The sequence below is a fragment of the Neofelis nebulosa genome, chromosome X (genome assembly GCF_028018385.1).
Source record: "Neofelis nebulosa isolate mNeoNeb1 chromosome X, mNeoNeb1.pri, whole genome shotgun sequence".
NCBI classification, from domain to species: domain Eukaryota; kingdom Metazoa; phylum Chordata; class Mammalia; order Carnivora; family Felidae; genus Neofelis; species Neofelis nebulosa.
This window is the reverse complement of record NC_080800.1, coordinates 79,583,014-79,602,438: the sequence shown is the minus strand read 5'-3', so window position 1 is coordinate 79,602,438 and position 19,425 is coordinate 79,583,014.

Below are 19,425 nucleotides of genomic sequence, written 5' to 3'. Positions count from 1 at the left end.
ATGTATTGATACATCAGTACAAGTATATTTATCTTCAAAGTGGCCAGAGATGAAGAATAGCTGCACAGCTTGGTCACCATTTCATCTTGTATTATATGTAACTCTGTCAGTAGTTAGCTGGTCATTTAGCCATTTAAAATAAACACAAGTTACAATGTCCCCACAGAGTTTGTATGGTTTAAATATGACTTGAACCAAAGATAACGGTCAAAATTTACAAACTATGGAAGTTAGGAGGGAATAAAACAAAACAAAACAAGTTTTATACATGCACATACATACACAAACCCACCTTTTCCCCACTTATAATACAAGTTTCAAACATTGTAGCCCTGGTTTAAAGTCTCATTAATATATGCCAAAGCAGATATCCGTGATTAATATATAACTTCAGCATTGCAAACACAACTTGTAAATTTTCTCACAGAAGAGTTGTAAGGTAGAAATATACTTTAAAGAAAATGTAGTAGCATATAAGTTTAGTCCTAAAAATATAGTTTTGAATAAAGAGAATTACTGAAGTATTTTATGTTCCACAACATGAAAAGTTGTTAAAATTTTACTTTTCTATTAGATCATAATACTTTATGTTTTTAGGGTATGTTTTTGATGTGCATTCTTCCTTTTTCTTTTATTCTTTCTTTTTATTTACCCAAAGTAATATAAAATATGATTATCTAGTCCTTCTACCATTTCCTGTAAGTACAAATCCTTTTTAAAAAGAAAAATATATTATCAAGTTTCTACTTTTGCAGACCCCAGCAGTTTTATTGAACAGCAAATGTTCATTAGTATGCGCTGATATGAAGACAATCTTACCGACAATTCCCAGAGTGTTCCCTCTTTCATAAACAGATTGTTGATGGCTGATGCATAATCCATCTGAGCATTGCAATAAAAAGAAAATATCACAAAATGTGCATAGGGTTTCATAGAAATGCATGCCAAAATTCCAATTGATGGGAAGAAAATACTCACACGTGCACACACACAACTATGTTTGTTACTTAGATTTGATTGATGCTGTTTGCAGAAAATTGACTACTATTGTATTTGTTATTGAATAGATGTGCCGTAAAGTGGTCTTTATTCAGTTCTCTTAAATGGAGCTCTTTATTCAATCAAATTAAAAATACCATAACCCATACCAACGTGATAGTATGGATTTGACAGAGTTCAGCTATCTTACCAATGCCAAGCATCCAGATGAAATGTAGAAGAAATTATGTTCATCATACATATGTTTTACTATTTGATGCCAACCATCCAGGTGTTCTAAATATGTGGATATTTTGGATTCAAATAAGGTAAGTAGAAGGAACCTCTGATAAATCCTGGTAATTAACTCATTATTGTATCCATTCATTCAACAAATATTTATTTTGCACCTATTAAATGCAACGTGGTGTGTTGTGTTGCAAAGGAAATGTACGTGTACAAAGATCAGAACCTGTGTTCAAGAAACTTACCATTAGATAGAAGAGACAGAATGGGAACACAAGACAGAATGGAGTCTAGGGGTGCCTGGGTGGGTCAGTCGGTTGAGCGTCTGACTTCAGCTCAGGTCATGATCTCTGGGTCTGTGAGTTGGAGCCCCGAGTTGGGCTCTGTGCTGACAGCTCTGAGCCTGGAGCCTGCTTCAGATTCTGTGTCTCCCTCTCTCTCTGCCCCTCCCCTGCTCATGCTCTGTCTCTCTCTCTCTCTCTCTCTCTCTCTCTGTCAAAAATAAATAAACATTAAAAAAATTGAAGAATGTAGTCTATACTTTAAGAGGCTGAAAATGGTTATGAGAATTAATAAATGTGTTTAATCTGAAATTTGAAAGAGTGGCTAATAGTTTTATAATCAATGACTAAGAATAACAATATAAAATATGTAAGCAAATAAATTTATGGAAGAAAACTCTATGTAAATTCATGAAGAGTTGTAATCCAGAAGAATAGTAGTAGATAAAACTGTGAAAGTAGGTTTGATTTATATTGGAAAAGACTTTGAATGTATAATTTGTATTTTATTTTTAAGTGACAAGCCACCATTAAATGTCATGTGCTATGCCGAAGAGAGTTTTAGGAAAAAAAATCCTTACATAAGTAATTTTTCTTCCATCTTTAGTTTTTCTGTCTGGTACATGAAAGAGATAGATTTTGTCATCTCTAAGGTTCCTTCAGGGCCTAAAAGATATGAAAAGGTTTTATTTGATCGACAAGAGAATTCCATGCACGGCTCATAAACATGAGCAAGAGACAATTATAGTACTCTAGAAAGTTGTATGTCATTGATGTGCAAGATGCACTGAATTATGGATATTGTGAATATAGGCAGAGCAGTTAGAGAACCTTTGTGACTGTCTTTGCAGAAACTGATCTGGAATGACAGCATTGCAAGTGATAAGGTATAGACATAAAAGACTCTTGGTTTGTTTGTTGATCAGAAAAGTTTACATGGAATCAATGTATTTTTTAATTTTTTTAATGTTTATTAATTTTTGACAGAGAGAAACAGACCATGAGTTAGGGAGGGGCAGAGAGAGAGGGAGACACAGAATTGGAAGCAGTCTCCAGGCTTCGTCTGAGCTGTCAGCACAGAGCCCAATGCGGGCGTGAACTCACGGATTGCGAGACCATGACCTGAGCCGAAGTGGGATGCTCAACTGACTGAGCCATCCAGGTGCCCTGGAATCAATGTATTTTTAATTTTATTTTCAATCAGTCACAGTCAGACGATTTAAAACTTTTATGATGGAGCTTTTAAAGATGCAGAGTAAGGCTCATAATTCCTGTAGAGTTATATGGGAATGTCTAAGGAGCCTTGTTGTGTGCGTGTGCGTGTGCGTGTGCGTGTGCGTGTGTGTGATTGCGCGTGTGGATATTCTATGATGAAAGATACCTTAAGAACAAAGTATTATCACTTTCCATATTTTTGCCATTCACCTTTATTAATGGATATTTCTATGAAAATTGGATTTGATTTATTCCCATGTAAACTACTTAGACTATGTGTGGCAGAACACCTTCTCCATATATATCCAAACTAATTTTAAGCAGAGATGAACATAACACAGTTATAAAATCTCAATGATCAATAAAATATGTGTTGATATATTTACTTTTTAATTTTTAAAGAGTTTTAAAAATATTTTTAATGTTTATTTATATTTGAGAGACAGAGAGAGACAGAGCTTGAGCTGAGGAGGGGCAAAGAGATGAAGACAGAATCCAAAGCAGGCTCCAGGCTCAGAGCTGTCAGCACAGAGCCCAATGCAGGGCTTGAACTTACAAACTGTGAGATCATGACCTGAGTCAAAGTCAGAGGTTTTCACAGACCTAGCCACCCAGGTGCCCCTAAAGATTTTTTAATGTTTATCTCTTTTTGAGAGACAGAGAGAGACAAAGCACGAGTGGGGGAGGGGCAGAGAGAGAGAGAGGGAGACACAGAACCTGAAGCAGACTCCACGCTCTGAACTGTCAGTGCAGAGCCTGAAGCCAGATCGAACCCAAGAACTGTGAGGTCATGACCTGAGCTGAAGTTGGACGTTCAACTTACTGAGCCATCTGGGCACCCCATTATGCTTACTTTTTATATGAAGGTATGTTTTATACTATCCCATTTCCAGTGTGATACACTTTTGATGTTTCAGAAGCCAAATAGAAAGACAGAAAGAAAGAAAGAAAGAAAGAAAGAAAGAAGAGAAAGAGAGAGGAGAAAGAGAGGAGAGAAAGAGAGAAACAAAGAGAGAAAAGTGCTCCATATTAACATGAAAGAAATACCATATGCACTGATTTTACAAACTGATATATTGGAATTTGAAACTTCAGTCACTGAGTATCTTTGTGCTGAGATTCGCTTTACTTGTTTGTAAAATTAGAGTAATGATATTGTAAAAATGTGTTGTGCATGTGAAATGAGACATTGAATCAAAGGTCTATTTCACTGGCTGACACATAATACATATAGTAGCTATTATTAAAAGCACTTATAAATAAATTTTAGTTTTTAAGTTGTCTTTGCAACTATGAGTCGGTGAAAGAGAAAATATGATAAAAAAGGTATTTAGGAGCAGCGAATGGCCAAAGGACAATTGCTCTTCTCATGTAATTTCCAGAATATTAAAAGGATTGTTGTAAATAGGAGTCAAAGCAGCACCAGGAAGTATTTCTAAAGATTGGTAATAGATTTAATGGTCGATTAACTAATGCTTATACATTAATGCACTTCAAGCCAAGTTTTTGTTCACTATAATCAGATACATTGTCTAGATACTGTACATATTAAATATATATTGTTTTAACAATGTTGCCTATACTGGAAATTATTAATATGATAATACTATAAATTAATGAATATATTACTCTTATGTATACTTGAGTCAACCAAATATGACAGAGATTAATAATTGAGAATCAGCTTTGGCTTTGAATGAAGGAATCTGAAAAAGATAAACAATAAAATATAGAGAAGAGCTAGTTGTTTCAAATTAGATCAAATTATTAGTGTTTGCAGTGAGTACTTATTTGAGTCCTTGGTTATTTGAAGTCAATTTTTGCTCTCAAGAAAGGTATACATAACAGGAGATATATATTAATAAATTAGAAATATCCAGTTCCTTTAAAAAAACCTTTATATATGATAAAATAAAATTTTATATTATTTTTTGAAACATGAAATTCATGTACTTACTTGCACTTCCTTCTCATGATAACCATGTATTTTTTTTTTTTCCTAGTAAGCCTAGAAACCTGAGATCTTTAACCTTTGGACTGCAAAAGTTTTAAAGTGCCCTCCCTGCTGTCAGCAGATATGATGTCATGGAAAACTCTGACTGTGATTGTGATCAATGTGTTATTCTCCAGACTATTTCTGCTTCATGATTAATTGCAGTTACAAATTTTCATTTCATTTTAATAGTTAATTTACTGATGTTTATAAAATGAAAGGTCATTTCAATAGTTGAAAATAGTTGTAATCACATTGATAGTGAATTAATACTTATTTATAAAAAAGAGAAATCATAGAGAAAATCTGATAAGGTCATAATGTTCGGCAGCTGAATATGTCTAATTGCCCTATTTTCTTCCAAAGGCCATATATTTTGTCACATTTTGTAAATGTCAGAGTTGCAGTCTCACATATAGAAATATTCCTAATGCACAGTATCAAAGGTAGGAGTTTAAAGCAAGAAAGAAATGGAAATTTGAATGAATCCTTTTCTATAAATTATTTGCTGAAAAAGGCTTGACAAAAGTCTGAAGTCACCGTTGATAAAGAATAAAAAGAAAGTTATTGAAAGAAGAGAAAATATTTAAAAATTATTTAAGCACCTAGATCAATCTGGTTTTAGAGGTCTACATTTTGACAATATTCACATTTCATTTTGCTCATAAATCAGAAATAAAAGACAGGATGAAATTATTGTCAGATATCCAAAATTCTGTGCTTGTGTTTAGCATTTATTTTTCTTTCAAGTTTCAGTTTTGATGTTCATGTATTTGTGTTTCAGAACAGGAAGGAACACAAAGCTCTTTATAATGTTAGCACATGGCTCTAGTATTTTCCAGATTGTATTGAAGTTACTAATATCCATTGTGTTTAAAAGTTAATTTTTGATGTTTATACAACACTGCACAATTATTTCATAATTCTAATTATGTATTTTCTTTCCATATTCAGTTTCAGTTTAAAAATTATCCCAGGTCATGCAGGGTTTTTTTTTCTTTTTTTATTCTTATTTTGTTCTAAAAGTCTTCACATTTTATGTTTGCCTTTATATCAAAAATCATGTGGGTGTTGTATTTATAGACTATTTCGTTTCATCAATCTATGTATTTATCCCTTTACCCAAACCACATAATTTTGAATCTTAAAACAATTTGTGTTTCCTCCAACTCCTTTCTTTTTCATTTGTTTTAAATATCCTAGCTCCTTTATTTTAATACACATTTTAGAATCATCTTATTTTGATCTCTAAATAATCTTTCTGAGATTTTGATGGAAATACATTCAATCTATAGATCAATTTTGGGAGACTTGATTTTTTTACCATACTGAGGCTTCAAACCTATGAGCATAGATTTTCATTTATTCATTTATTTAGGACTTTGATTTCTTGCACTATTTGTAATTTTCAACACAGAGAGCTTGAACATGTTCTGCAAAATTTGCATCTAAAATTTTGTTCCCCTTTTTGAGAGAGATTTATCTGTAGTGTTACAATCTAATATATATATATATATATATATATATATATATATGTATATATATATATATATAATTTTTTTTCAAATTTCAGCTTCCAATTGTACATTACTACTATATAAATATATGATTGATTTTGGTGTGCTGACCATATGTCCAGCAACTTTGCTAAATTGACCTATTAGTTCTAGGTTTTTTTTTTTTTAATAGATTCATAGGGATTTTCTATCTACACAGTCATGTCATCTGCAAATAGGGACAGTTTTATTTCTTCCTTTCTAATGTATATGCCTTTTTAAATGAAATTATGTCTTTTCTTTCTTCTCATGCCTTATCACACTGGCTAGGACCTCCATTATGATGAAAGTAGAAGGAACAGTTATCCTTTCCTTCTTTTCAATCTTAAGAGGAAAACATCTAGTTTTTCAAATTTAAGTATGATTCTAAGTTGAGGATTTTCATCTAGATGCAGTTTGTCAGGTTGAGAACGTCCCCATATAGTTCTCGTTTGTTGAATGTTACATTTTTATTATTATTAATTTATGGTCAAGGGCTATTTCTGCATCAGTACATATAATCAGGTTGTTGTTGTTGTTTTTCCTTTTGCCTGTTAATACGATGAATTACACTGATTGATTCTTGAATATTGAACTAGCTTTGCATTCTGAAAATGAAATATTAACAAACAAGTCTATGTGTTTATGGTCATGAAGCCTATTAGTCTATAGTCTGCTATGTAGTTTGAAATGCTGGCCTCATAAAATGAGTTGGGAAATTTCTCCTCCTTTTCTATTATTTGGAAGAAAGTATATAAAATGTTTATTTATTTTTTTTAGAGTTTTCCAGTGAAACCAACTAGGCCTATTGATTTCTTTAACAAGGTTCATAACTACCAATTCAATAGTCATATTACTATTTATTTGATCTATTTAGTCTTGGATGAATGTAGCTAATTTATGGTTTTTGAGGAAATGGCCCATTGTATATAAGTTGTTGAATTTATACCCATAGTCTTCATAGCATTCCCTTATTATCTTTTAGCATCTTTTGAATATGCAGTGATATCCACTCTTTAATTCTGCTTATTGCTATCCTTTATCTTCTTCATATGTGCTTTTTCAGTCTTTCTGGTTTTATAAATTTTATTGATCTTCTCAAAGAACTGGGTCCTTCTATTAATTTTTTGTTATTTTCCAGGTTTCAGTTTTATTGATTTTTTCTTACATTTATCATTTTCTTCTTTTTACCCACTTTGGGTTTAGTTTCCACTTATTTTCCTAACTTCTTAAATAAGAAGATTGTTTGTTAGGTTAGATATTTCTTCTTTTTCTAATATAAACATGTAGTGCTATAAATTTAACTCTAATCACTGCTTTAGCTGTGTCCCACAAATCTTGACTTATTATGTTTAAATTTCATTCAGTTTATAATATTTTCTGATGTATATTAAGAGTTGCTTGTTGATTAATAGATTAGTAAGAAATAATAATCTGTTGTTTAATTTCCAAGTATTTTGATATTTTCCTATTATTGTGTTGTGATGTCATGCTTAATTTCATTTTTGTCAGAGAACATACTTCATATTACTTTAATTATTTATTAATTTTTTAAAAATTTTTTGAGAGAGAGAGAGAGAGACAGAGAAATAGTGGGGAAGGGGATAATGGAGAGGGACAGAGAGTATCCTAAGCAAGCTCCATGCTCAGTGCAGAACCAGATGTAGGGCTTGATCTCATGACCATGAGATAATGACCAGAGCCAAAATCAAGAGTTGGATGCTTAACTGACTGAGCCACACAGGCACACCATGTTACTTTAATTTTTGAAAATTTATTAAGGTTTATTTTATAAACTAAAATATAATCTATCTAGATTAATGGTCCATGTGTACTGTATTGGGGGATAAAGATCTCTACAGAAAAAAAAATTAGATCCTGTTGGCTGAATGAGTTATATAGCTCTTCAATATCACTACTGATTTTTTTCTATTAGTTTTATCACTGAAAAAGGAGTTTTGAAATTTTCATCCATAAGTGTGTATTTGTCCTTTTAGTTCTGACAGTTTTTCTTTATGTATTTTGAAGCTCTGTTGTTTCCTCAGAAACATTCAAGTAGGATAAAGATTTCACCACTTAAGAGGACTACTTATTTTGTTCTTGGGACATATATGTATATTACATTCATAGTCCGAAACTATAGGCACCAGAATGTATGAAAAAGTAATTTTTAAATTGTTCTCCCTCATTTTTTTATTGTTAAGATTGCAAAAAAGTGAATTGTGTAAAATTGTTGACACCTACCCAATTCTGCCTTTATTCTATTTTTATTTTTTGTGGAAATATTTACCTGAAAAATAGATTTGACAAATGTTTTATTGTTTACATGTTCTTAGCAGATTGTTATACATAAATTCATATATATAAATAATTATATGTATGTATTTCCCTTTCTTAAATTTCTTTTGCTTTTTATAGATCTTCCAATAGTTCTCTCTAACAAATTTATTTTTGAGCCCATGTGTGAATTGCATACACAAATTTTTGAATTTCTACTTAATGATATATGTATGTTTTGCCCTTTTCATCTTAAAGTTTAACTAATTTGTCTCTTTACTGAAATCTTAAAGTTTCTTAAATATTTAAAATTTATTTGTATAAGGTTACAGAAATGCTTATGCAATACATTTGAAAGTTCAAAGTACAGCTCAACATCCCCTCAAAGTCACCTTCCTTAGAAGCATAGGATGTGCTTTGCTTATTTTATGTTCACACAACTCTTCATGTTATGATACCATTTCAGCGTTTTAATCACAACTGCTCCATTCCTTTTCCTAAAAATTGGAATAGTTTTCATCTCACATAATTTAAAAGAGCAAAACTTTATCCTATTTGGAGAGTGTGCTTTTATATCATTGATATCACAGCCAATATCTGAGTAATTAAAACATCCATAATTTAACTTTTAACCTATTTCAGGCTTTTCTTATCAAAAAAAATATTTCCTGATCTGTCTTGTAGCTCTGTTATAATGTAGATAAAATTGCTGCCATTATCTTCTAAAACATTGTGTAGGTTAAAATATTATTATTATTATTATTATTATTATTATTTACAGATTGAGTATTCTCTTTTGCCACTATCATCAACCCACTCTATTATTCCCCCACTTCTCTAGTATATTTATTTTTTTTATATTTTTTGCTTTTTTGTATTATTTAATTTTTAAAATATCTAAAGAATATCTAAAATATCTAATATTTTAAAATATCTAAAGAAAATTGTGCAATATTGAGTTATTGCAGATAATTTAGAGGACTAATTTTTATTTTTTATTAACTATTTAGTTTTCAACTTTGCTATGTTCTCAAAGGAATACCAAGTTCTAGAGGATAAAAACTGTGGCTTTTTATGCCGAACATGCAGATTAACTCTTATGCATCATATATCTGAAAAAAACAATAAATAGAAATAAGTATTTCTGGAAGTAAATCTTACTAGAATGTAGAGTTTTCTGAAATGTTAGCAATAGTAACTTATAATGTTCTTCAAATAAGCTATACTTTCTAATAAGAGAATAAGATAATCATGACACTGGTGAGTGTTAAAAAGATCAAATGCTTGTGTCTTCTTTTTAATGCTGACTTAATATTAAGAATCACTTTCATGACATTATCTCATATTTTGAGAGTTTAACAAATATTTCCACTTGCAAGTTTTATATATTCTAAACTTATTATGAGTCTTGCCTAACAGACTATAATTTTCTATAATGGTGAGAAATCTATCTTCCCGCATTCTGCCAAACATTCTAGAGTTGGCATGTATTTTCTCTGAAATTATCCTATTTGCTTAAAATTTACCCAAAATATTCTACTTAAGGACTGTAAAATCCTTGGCTCATCTCTAAAATCTTACTTATGGATGAATAATACCACAATTGGTTTATTTTGAAAATAATAAGTCAAAACTAAACAACAACAACAACAACAATACATCTTTTGGACATTTATAAACGATGCTTGAAATTCTATTTTATTTTTATTTTTACTAGTCTTTGCTTTATTTTTTTCCAAATTTATACTCAAATTCCAGTTAGTTAACATATAGTGTAATCTTTGTTTCGGAGTAGAATTTAGTGATTCATTACTTACCTACAACACCCAGTGCTCATCATAACAAATGCTTTCCTTAACACCCATCACCCATTTAGCAATGTTTGACATTTTAAATTCTCATCTCTTTATTCTAGCATTAGCAACTCCAAGACCCAGTAGATTCCTAAGAATGTAATTAAAAAAAAAAAACTAAAAAAAAAAAGTATGCAGATTGTGTTTGCTAGGTCTCTATCAAATCTTGAAAGGTGGAAGAAGCTCATGTGGGACATAGAGAGGATGGGGAACCCTGCACCTTTGCTTTAAGAATAGGTGGCCTCCCCTGCCTGTCAGGTATACAAAGCCAGAGTTCATATCTATATACTGAGTAATAATACCAGAGAAGGGCAAAAGGAGGACTCTTTCTGTGAAATGTGGAGTGTTTTATTAGTAACCTTCCAGGCTTGAAAGAGAAAAAGTTCCACAATTTGTTTCTGTCCTGGGCTTTAATTTCCTTAATGGCTTTAGGTCTTGTTAACATCATACCTGTATACACACCAACTTGTCTCTTTGCTTTTAAAGTAATGTGCTTTTTTTTTCCATAATAAAATATGTACAGTCAGTGATCTTGAAAATATCATTTTTTAACTTGTTTTATTATTTTTTTATTTTTTTAAATTTACATCCATATTAGCATATAGTGCAACAATGATTTCAGGAGTAGTGCCCCTTACCCATTTAGCCCATCCCCCCCACAACCTCTCCAGTAACCCTCAGTTTGTTTTCCATATTTATGAGTCTCTTCTGTTTTGTCCCCCTACTTGTTTTTATATTATTTTTATTTCCCTTCCATTATGTTTATCTGTTTTGTCTCTTAAAGTCCTCATATGAGTGAAGTCATATGATTTTTGTCTTTCTCTGACTGATTAATGTCACTTAGCTTAATACCCTCCAGTTCCATCCACATAGTTGCAAATGGCAACATTTCATTCTTTTTGATTGCCAAGTAATACTCCATCGTGTATGTGTATATATACCACATCTTCTTTATCATTTCATCCATCAATGGACATTTGGGCTCTTTCCATATTTTGACTATTATTGATAGTGCTGCTATAAACATTGGGGTGCATGTGTCCCTTCGAAACAGCACACCTGTATCCCTTGGATAAATGCCTAGCAGTGCAATTGTTGGGTTGTAGGGCAGTCCTATTTTTAGCTTTTTGAGGAACCTCCATACTGTTTTCCAGAGTGGCTGCACCAGCTTGAATTCCCATTGAAGAGATCATTTTTAGCAAAGGTATTCACTGAAAAGACTATTGATATTTAGAGGAGGCACTGAGAATTGTAAATACTGAAGAAACAGGGAAGTTACTTGGACTGACACAAGCAATGGAAATAACAGGTTGAAATTGAACTCGGCAAAATTTAGTTTGAATGTCAGGAAAAGTTGTCAACTCTTAAATTTAGGTAGTGGAATACTTTCCCAGAAGGAATGGCAGAAATTTGTTGCTGGAGCTATTTAAAATTGGCCTGAACTAAGCACTAGGGAATATACAGAAAGGGACAATCCTTCACAAATTCTCAAGGATTGATGTATATAGCAATTGATCTTTTGCATTTCTAATGTTCATGACCATTATTATAGCATTTCACTTCACAATGCTAGCTAAATATGTTCTCTGTAACACTGTAACCCTGAAAATTAGAGCATTACATGATACCCACAAGAATATCTACAATTACTTTAAAAAGAAGTAATCCAAGCTAAATATCCCCCTTTAGTTTGTTAATCACATGACTCTTTTTTCTCTCTTTCCCTCCTTCTTTTCTTCTTTCCTACTTCCCTACATTTCTTTTTTTCTTCCTTCCTTATCTGTTTCTTTCTTTCTTCCTTTTATGATTAGTCAGAAAAAAATCGTTCCAGGATGCTTCCGATTATCCTTTACTTTCCTATATCTCATCACTATGTGCAGGCCAGGAACACTGATTGATTGATTGACTGAACTTCTCCCTTTTGGAAAAATAATTAGTTCTTTCAATACTTCATATACTTTCACTTTTTAATCTGAATATGAGTCCAATAAGGCCCTTTTTCTCTTCAGCTTTTTTGCAAAATTATCTGGATTTGTCCATATTCATTATATTTAGGATTCTGGTTGAGAAACTTTTTTCCCATTTAATCTCTAAGAGGAGGAAATAAAACTTTAAACTAGATAAAATGCTACTGATAACTATTTCTTCACAGCCTTTACAGCCAAATAAATAATTTTGGTTTTTGTGAGGTATGAGTATTTTTTTCTTTGAGGAAAAATATGTATATACACACTATATTTATGGGCCATACTCAATAGGCGTGGAATGTATTTTATTCAGTTACCAAATTTCTTTACTTTTAGCAGAGATGTTATAAATATACCCTGCACCCTAACTGACACACACCAAAGTATAGAATTAATATCAGTCTATTATAGGCATACAGTATTTTAGTCAGTATTTGTTTCTTCTCCTTTGGCTTTTTCAGCCACTTTGAAAGTTAAAGAAGTACCTCTGTATCTGTCCCTCCATTCTTTTCTTAATAATAATAATAGTTAATATTTAATTTGGGGAACCTGGATGGCTCAGTCAGTTAAACCTCAAACTCTTGATTTTGACTCAGGTCATAGTCCCACAGCTCGTGATATTGAGCCTTACTGCACTGACAATGTGGAACCTGCTTGGTATTCTCTCCTTTGTCCCTCCCCCAGTATCTGTCTCTCTTTCAAAGTAAATAAATAAACATTTAAAAATATATAATAATAGCTAACTTAAAAAAAAAACCTTGTCTATATTAGACAATGTGTTAGATTCTTTTCATGGATTATCACATTGAATTATCACAACAACCCTGTAAAATATATATTATTATTAACTTAATTTTCAGGAAAGTAATTTGGTAAGGTAAGGCCTGGAATGCAGATAGTCTGACAGAAATGTACATACTCTCATGCACACTGCACAGATATGGAAGTGCCTCTGAATGGAGATTAGGAATTCCTGTAGTATGTTCTGAGTTTTGAGAACTTTAATAATAAATGTTAATTATTTTAGTATAATAGTGTATGCCACAGTGCTATGTTAAAATAATCAAAAGACAAGACAGATTCTTGTAATATTTGATATCAAATTCTGTGTGGCTTTTTGTGCTTTTTCCCACAGTTCTGATCTCCAATATCTACAATAGGTTCAGATAGACTGCAAGTTGGGAAGTTCAGCATTCATGAGTTGCTAGTACCCAATGGCTGATGATTTGGAGATTCTCTCCTAACTTTAAATTACTACCCAAGGTAATTGCTTAGTCAAAAATTTCAAATCCTTTCATAATTTCATAATTCTGTAAAACACAATTAGGTCACCACCAAACCACATTTTTTTTTCAAACCAGAATAACTTCAATTCCCTTAAGCTATCATTATTACATATACCCTTGAACTATTTGGAGACAGAGTGATATATACTAAGTTAAGCATAAGTGTCATTCCCATGGAACAATGTAAGTAGAAAGGAACAGAATTTGACAGAGTCTAATTGGTACTTTACAGAAAGGGAGAATCATATTTGCTATTCTGCTCTTTATTTCCATTGTTTCAATTATTTATGATATTCTAATGTATACACTTTTTATTACTTTTCAAAATGCAGTAGCATTGTTTAGATCATAATCAATTCCATTATTTAAATTCAAAATAGTTGTTTTATAAACTGTATTACTAATATATGAAGGTTACAGGGTATCTAAACATAGGAAACAAGATATGCTTAATACTCAAATTTACTATTAGTATGCAGTAAATTTTCTAAATTCTTTTCAATCAGCTGAAAATGCTAGAAGTAATATCGGTCTAAGGGGAACAAACTAATTGGTAATAATAATAGCAGCTGAATGCATAATTTGAAGTTATTTCTGTTTCTGTCAATACCTTCCCTCCAAAAATATGGTATCTTGATAAAGATAGCTTAGAGGGTTTTCATACTCTTTGGACCAGAAGCAAAAAATATATTACTAATTGTGTAGTTACAGACAAGAAACAGTGAATAACTCTTATAAGAAATTTATTTACATGAAATAATTTTCTACTTTTAGTCATGTGTTTGTTAAGCCACGTAATTTTGAAGAATTGTCACTGATCAACAGTCAACTTTAAAGTGAAAGATCTGAATATGCTAGATAAAAATTTGACAAACCTGAAGAATCATTGTGAATATTTATTTCCATTTATTGTTGGGCAAAAGAAATCTTGAAATATCATCCTCCCCCAGAAAAGTGGAGTACATTTTGTAAAAATTAAACACCATAATTTTAAATGTTATGTAGAGGGAGGGGTCCAAGTTGGCAGCATAGGAATATCCTAAAATCACCTCCTCCCATGATACACAAAATCTCTAGCTATATATGGATCATTTCCAGAAAAAGAATTTTGAAAACCTGAAAACTAGAACAGATTCTTCACAGCAAAGAAGTCCACATCACAACAGGTAGGAGAGGCAGAAATATGGTCCCACCAAAAACCCTACCCCAGATGAAGTGACACACAATAGGTAAGGATCTCACAAGTACAGTACTTCTCTCAGAGGAGTAAGGGATTTGTGCCCCACATTAACCCCTTCAACCCTTGGGATCTGCACTGGATAGACAAGATCGTCAAAATTCTTCCTTTAGAAAAACAATGATGGGTATTGAGGAGGGCACCTTTTGGGATGAGCACTGGGTGTTGTATGGAAACCAATTTGACAGTAAATTTCATATATTAAAAAATAAATAAATTAAAAAAAAAAAAAAAAAAAAGAAAAACAATGAGGCTGACATCCAAAGGGCCCAAAGTACTATAGGACACTGAAATTCTTCCATTCACCGGAGGATGTATCAATTTGAAAAGCTCCTGGACTGTATGTAAAGGAGACTCATTTGGTAGTTTGGGGGCATATTCCATATGGGCAGATGAAGGTTGGGACTTTTTCTGGAGATGGAGGAACAAGAATATGCCATTTGTGAACTATCCACAAGTACAGGTGGGCATGCCCAGATATGACACCATCTTTCTGCCTTACTGGGACAGGACAAGACAATTAGTCACATCACTGTCCCATTTTTATGATGAGGTTGGAGAGCCTGGGCAGTTGCAGAGATTCCCAACTCCCAAGCTGAGGCTGGTGAATGGTCATGAAATTCCCCTAATCCCTTGCTCAAATTGGGGGCAGAGGGAGTTGTGACACTCTCCCAAACCTTGGCTAGGACTGGTAAGCATGAGTGGTCATAGATTTCCCATTTCCCCAACCTTGGACTGGCATACATGCATTGACATGGCACTCTCCTACAGCATTGCTGAAGCCTCTGGATGCTGGTAGTCCAGAAATTTCTTGTTGCTTTTCTAAAACTACTTGTCATGCTCAACCCCCTATACTTGCCAGCTTCCTTGCTAAAGCCAGCAAATGCACACAAACACACAGGGGATGCCTCTTGTTTACCTGGCCCTGTGAGTAAGGTGGCTGGCATTCCTGAGATCCAAGGGACTATAACATTTGGAAAGAGTTCTTGGCAGGCCAAAACCCCCAAGGAACTGCACTGAGAGCAGACTGAAATATACACTGAGTTCTCCTGTGAAAAAGCCTATTTACTTATCCTGGAGTTTCAACCTGAAGGATAGACTTCAGATTTCCAACACATCTAAAGGCTAAAGAGGTATTCCAGGGAACATAAAGAAGGATACATTTTTGTGTACCCCCTCCACCTTAGCCTTGCTATAGCTTGACAAGACTTCCCAGAAAAGAGCTTATACATTATCTGAACAACGAATTTTTGCAACTGTTGCCCAAGGAATACCTCTAGATCTCCCAATCTGGAGACCAAAAAATTTACAATAGTGACCCCCAAGGGCTGTATATGTATATTTGCATACTTTAAAAGCTGCTGCCAGGAGACTTTTTTTAATCAGCCTAAAATTAACTGCTAAATAAAATTCCTTCCTTTGGAACACTGACAGGTCTTGACAAACCCTCAACAATGAGCACACGTGAAAAAGGTGTTTAGACAATGACAAACCTTTAAAAGACAACCAAAAACTAGAGCAAAGTGAACAAGAAGTTTCATCACCCACACAACGCCACTCCTTGAAGACTGAAAGAGGTGGCTGTGTTTCAACTAATATGTAAAATACAAGCACAGATAGTCCAGGAAAATAAGGAAACAGAGAAATATGTTCCAAATGAAGAACAAGACAAAACCTCAGTAAAAGACCTTAATGATACACAGATGTGCAATCTACCTGATAAATAATTCTAAGTAATTTGTTATTATAAAGATGCTCACTGAAATAAGGAGAATGGAAGCACACAAAGAGAACTTTAACAAAGAAATATAAAGTATAAGAAAGTACCAAACAGAAGTAACAAAGCTGAATAATTCAATAACTGAACTGAAAAATACACTAGAGGGGTTTAACAGCGGAATATACGAAACAGAAGAATGGGTTGTCAAGTTAGAATGCAAAGCATTGGAACTCACACAGAAGCACAAGCAAAATTTAAAAAAAAATGAAAATAAATGAAGATAATTTTAAAAACCTAAATGTTATGCAGAATAGTATCCACAGTATAGAAGTCCCAGGAGGAGAGAAGAAAGATGAAAATGTATTTGAAGTAATACCTGAAAACTTCCATAACCTGGGTAAAGAAACAGATGTCCAGGTCTAGGAAAGCCAGAAAATTCCAAATAAAATGATTCCCAAGAGAGACACACCAAGAAACATTATGATTGAAATGTCAACCATTAAATATAAAGAATCTTAAAGGCAGCAAGAGAAAAACAACATTCCTTACTAGGGAATTCCATAGACCTATCAGCATAATTTTCAGCAGAAATGTTGCAAGCCATAAGGGAGTGACATGACATAATCAAAGTACTGAAAGGAAAAAGTTCAATCAAGAATACTATGCCCAGCAAGGTTATCTCTCAGAATTAAAGAAGAAGAAAATAAAAGGCTTTCCAGGTAAGCAAGAGCTAAAGGAGTTCATCACCATTAAACCAGATTTACAAGTAATGTTAAAGAAGTGTTAAGCTGAAAATGAATGACACTAGTTAGCAGCAAGAAAACATACAAAAGTAAAAAAAAAAGTCTCATCAGAAAATTGTGTGTGTGTGTGTGTGTGTGTTTGTAAGGGTAGTAAATAAATCATTTATAAAACTAATATGAAGGTTAAAAGACAAAAGTAGTAAAATTCAAAAGATCTACAATAATTAAAGAATAAGTAAAGAGGTAAAATGTGACAGTAAAAATAAAATGTGTGATGAGTAGTAAAATATTAAAGGCTTGGAATGTGTTCAAACTTAAGTTGGTCTAAACCTAAAATATAATATATGTATATGTACATATACATAGTATTATATAATAGTATATATAACATATATTACATAACATATAAATGATGTAGGATTTGTACTTCACAGTAACCACAAAATAAAAACATAGTAAAATACACAAAAGCAAATGAGAAAGAGATAAAAACATAACACTAAAGAAATACACCATACCAAAAGCAAAAGGAAAGAAACAGAAAATAATTACAATAACAGGCAGAAAACAACAAACAAAATAACAATAATTACATACCTATCAATAACTACATTAAATGTAAATCAAATACATTGTCCAATCAAAAGACATAGAGTTGAGGAGAACAAGATGGTGGCACAGTATGAGGATCCTAGGCTTGTCTGCTTCCACTAACACAACTAGATCACTATCAAGTCATCATAAATACACGAGATATCAAACTGAAAACTGACGGAACAAACTCAACACCAAAAGGGAGAGAAGAGGCCACATCAAAGAAAGTAAGAGGCATAGAAATGTGGTATAGGGGAGAACAAGATGAGCTGTGGTTTCAAAGAAGGGCAAATAAATACACAGAATAAACACAGCCACCAGATGGAAGCATCACAGTGCCAACACAACCTGCTTAACATGCTTAACCAAGCCCCATCCCCTTGCACTTGAGCAGGATTGCCTTTGTTGGTCAAGCCTCCCTCAGTTCTGGCATGGTGGGCCTCTCCTCAAGAAGACTAACAAACCCCCTGCCCAAACCACATCTTCCAACCAGAGAGTTCTTCAGGGCTTCAGTTCTGGTGGAAATGGTGTCAAGATTCATTTCACAAGCAGATAAGAGCAAACCTAGTTAAAATTTACCACATCCAAGTGAAGGACCAAACACTGCCCACAGAAGATAAGAGAGCCTCTAAAAATTACTGACCTAAAAGATAGAGCAGCCATGACACAACAGTTCAGTACATGCAGGACACACCAGAGATACTTCCTGGAACATAATGGCCCTGGGCATTACATGACATCTTCTTCATAAGGCTATTATTTTAAGGAACAGGAGATATACCAGACCTTCCTAACACAGAAAAGTCCGAAACTTAGACAAAATGCCAACATGGGGGAATTTATCCCAAATGAAAAAAAACAAGATCAAGCCATGGCGAGAGATCAAAATGAAATAGATAAAAGTAACATACGTAATGGAAAATGTAAAGCAACAATAATAAGAATAATCACAGGGCTTGAGAAAAGAATAGAGGACATCAGTGAGACACTTACCATAGAAATAAAAGAGTTTTAAAAAAAGAATCAATAAGAAATGAAGAATACAGTACGTGAGATTAGAAACTGGCTTGATGCAATTAACAGCAGACTGGAAAAAGCAGGGGAATGAATTAGGGACATAGAAGACAAAATAATGGAAAAAATGAAGTCAAACAAAAGAGAGAAAGAATTATGCAACATAAGAATAGATTTAGAGAACAGAGTGACTTCATCAAATTTAATAGCATACATATTATAGGAGTCCCAGAAAATGAAGAGACAGAAAATAAGGCAGAAAATTTATTTCATGAAGTGATAGCAGAAAACTTCCCTAATCTGGGGAAGGAAACAGACCCCAAATCCAGGAGTCACAGAGAACTCCCATCAAAATTAACAAAAGCAGGCCAACACCAAGACATATTTCAATTAAATTTATAAAATATAGTGATGAAGAGAAACATATTAAAATTATCAGGACAAAAGAAGTCCTTAACTTACAAGGGAAAACCTAAAAGGCTAGTG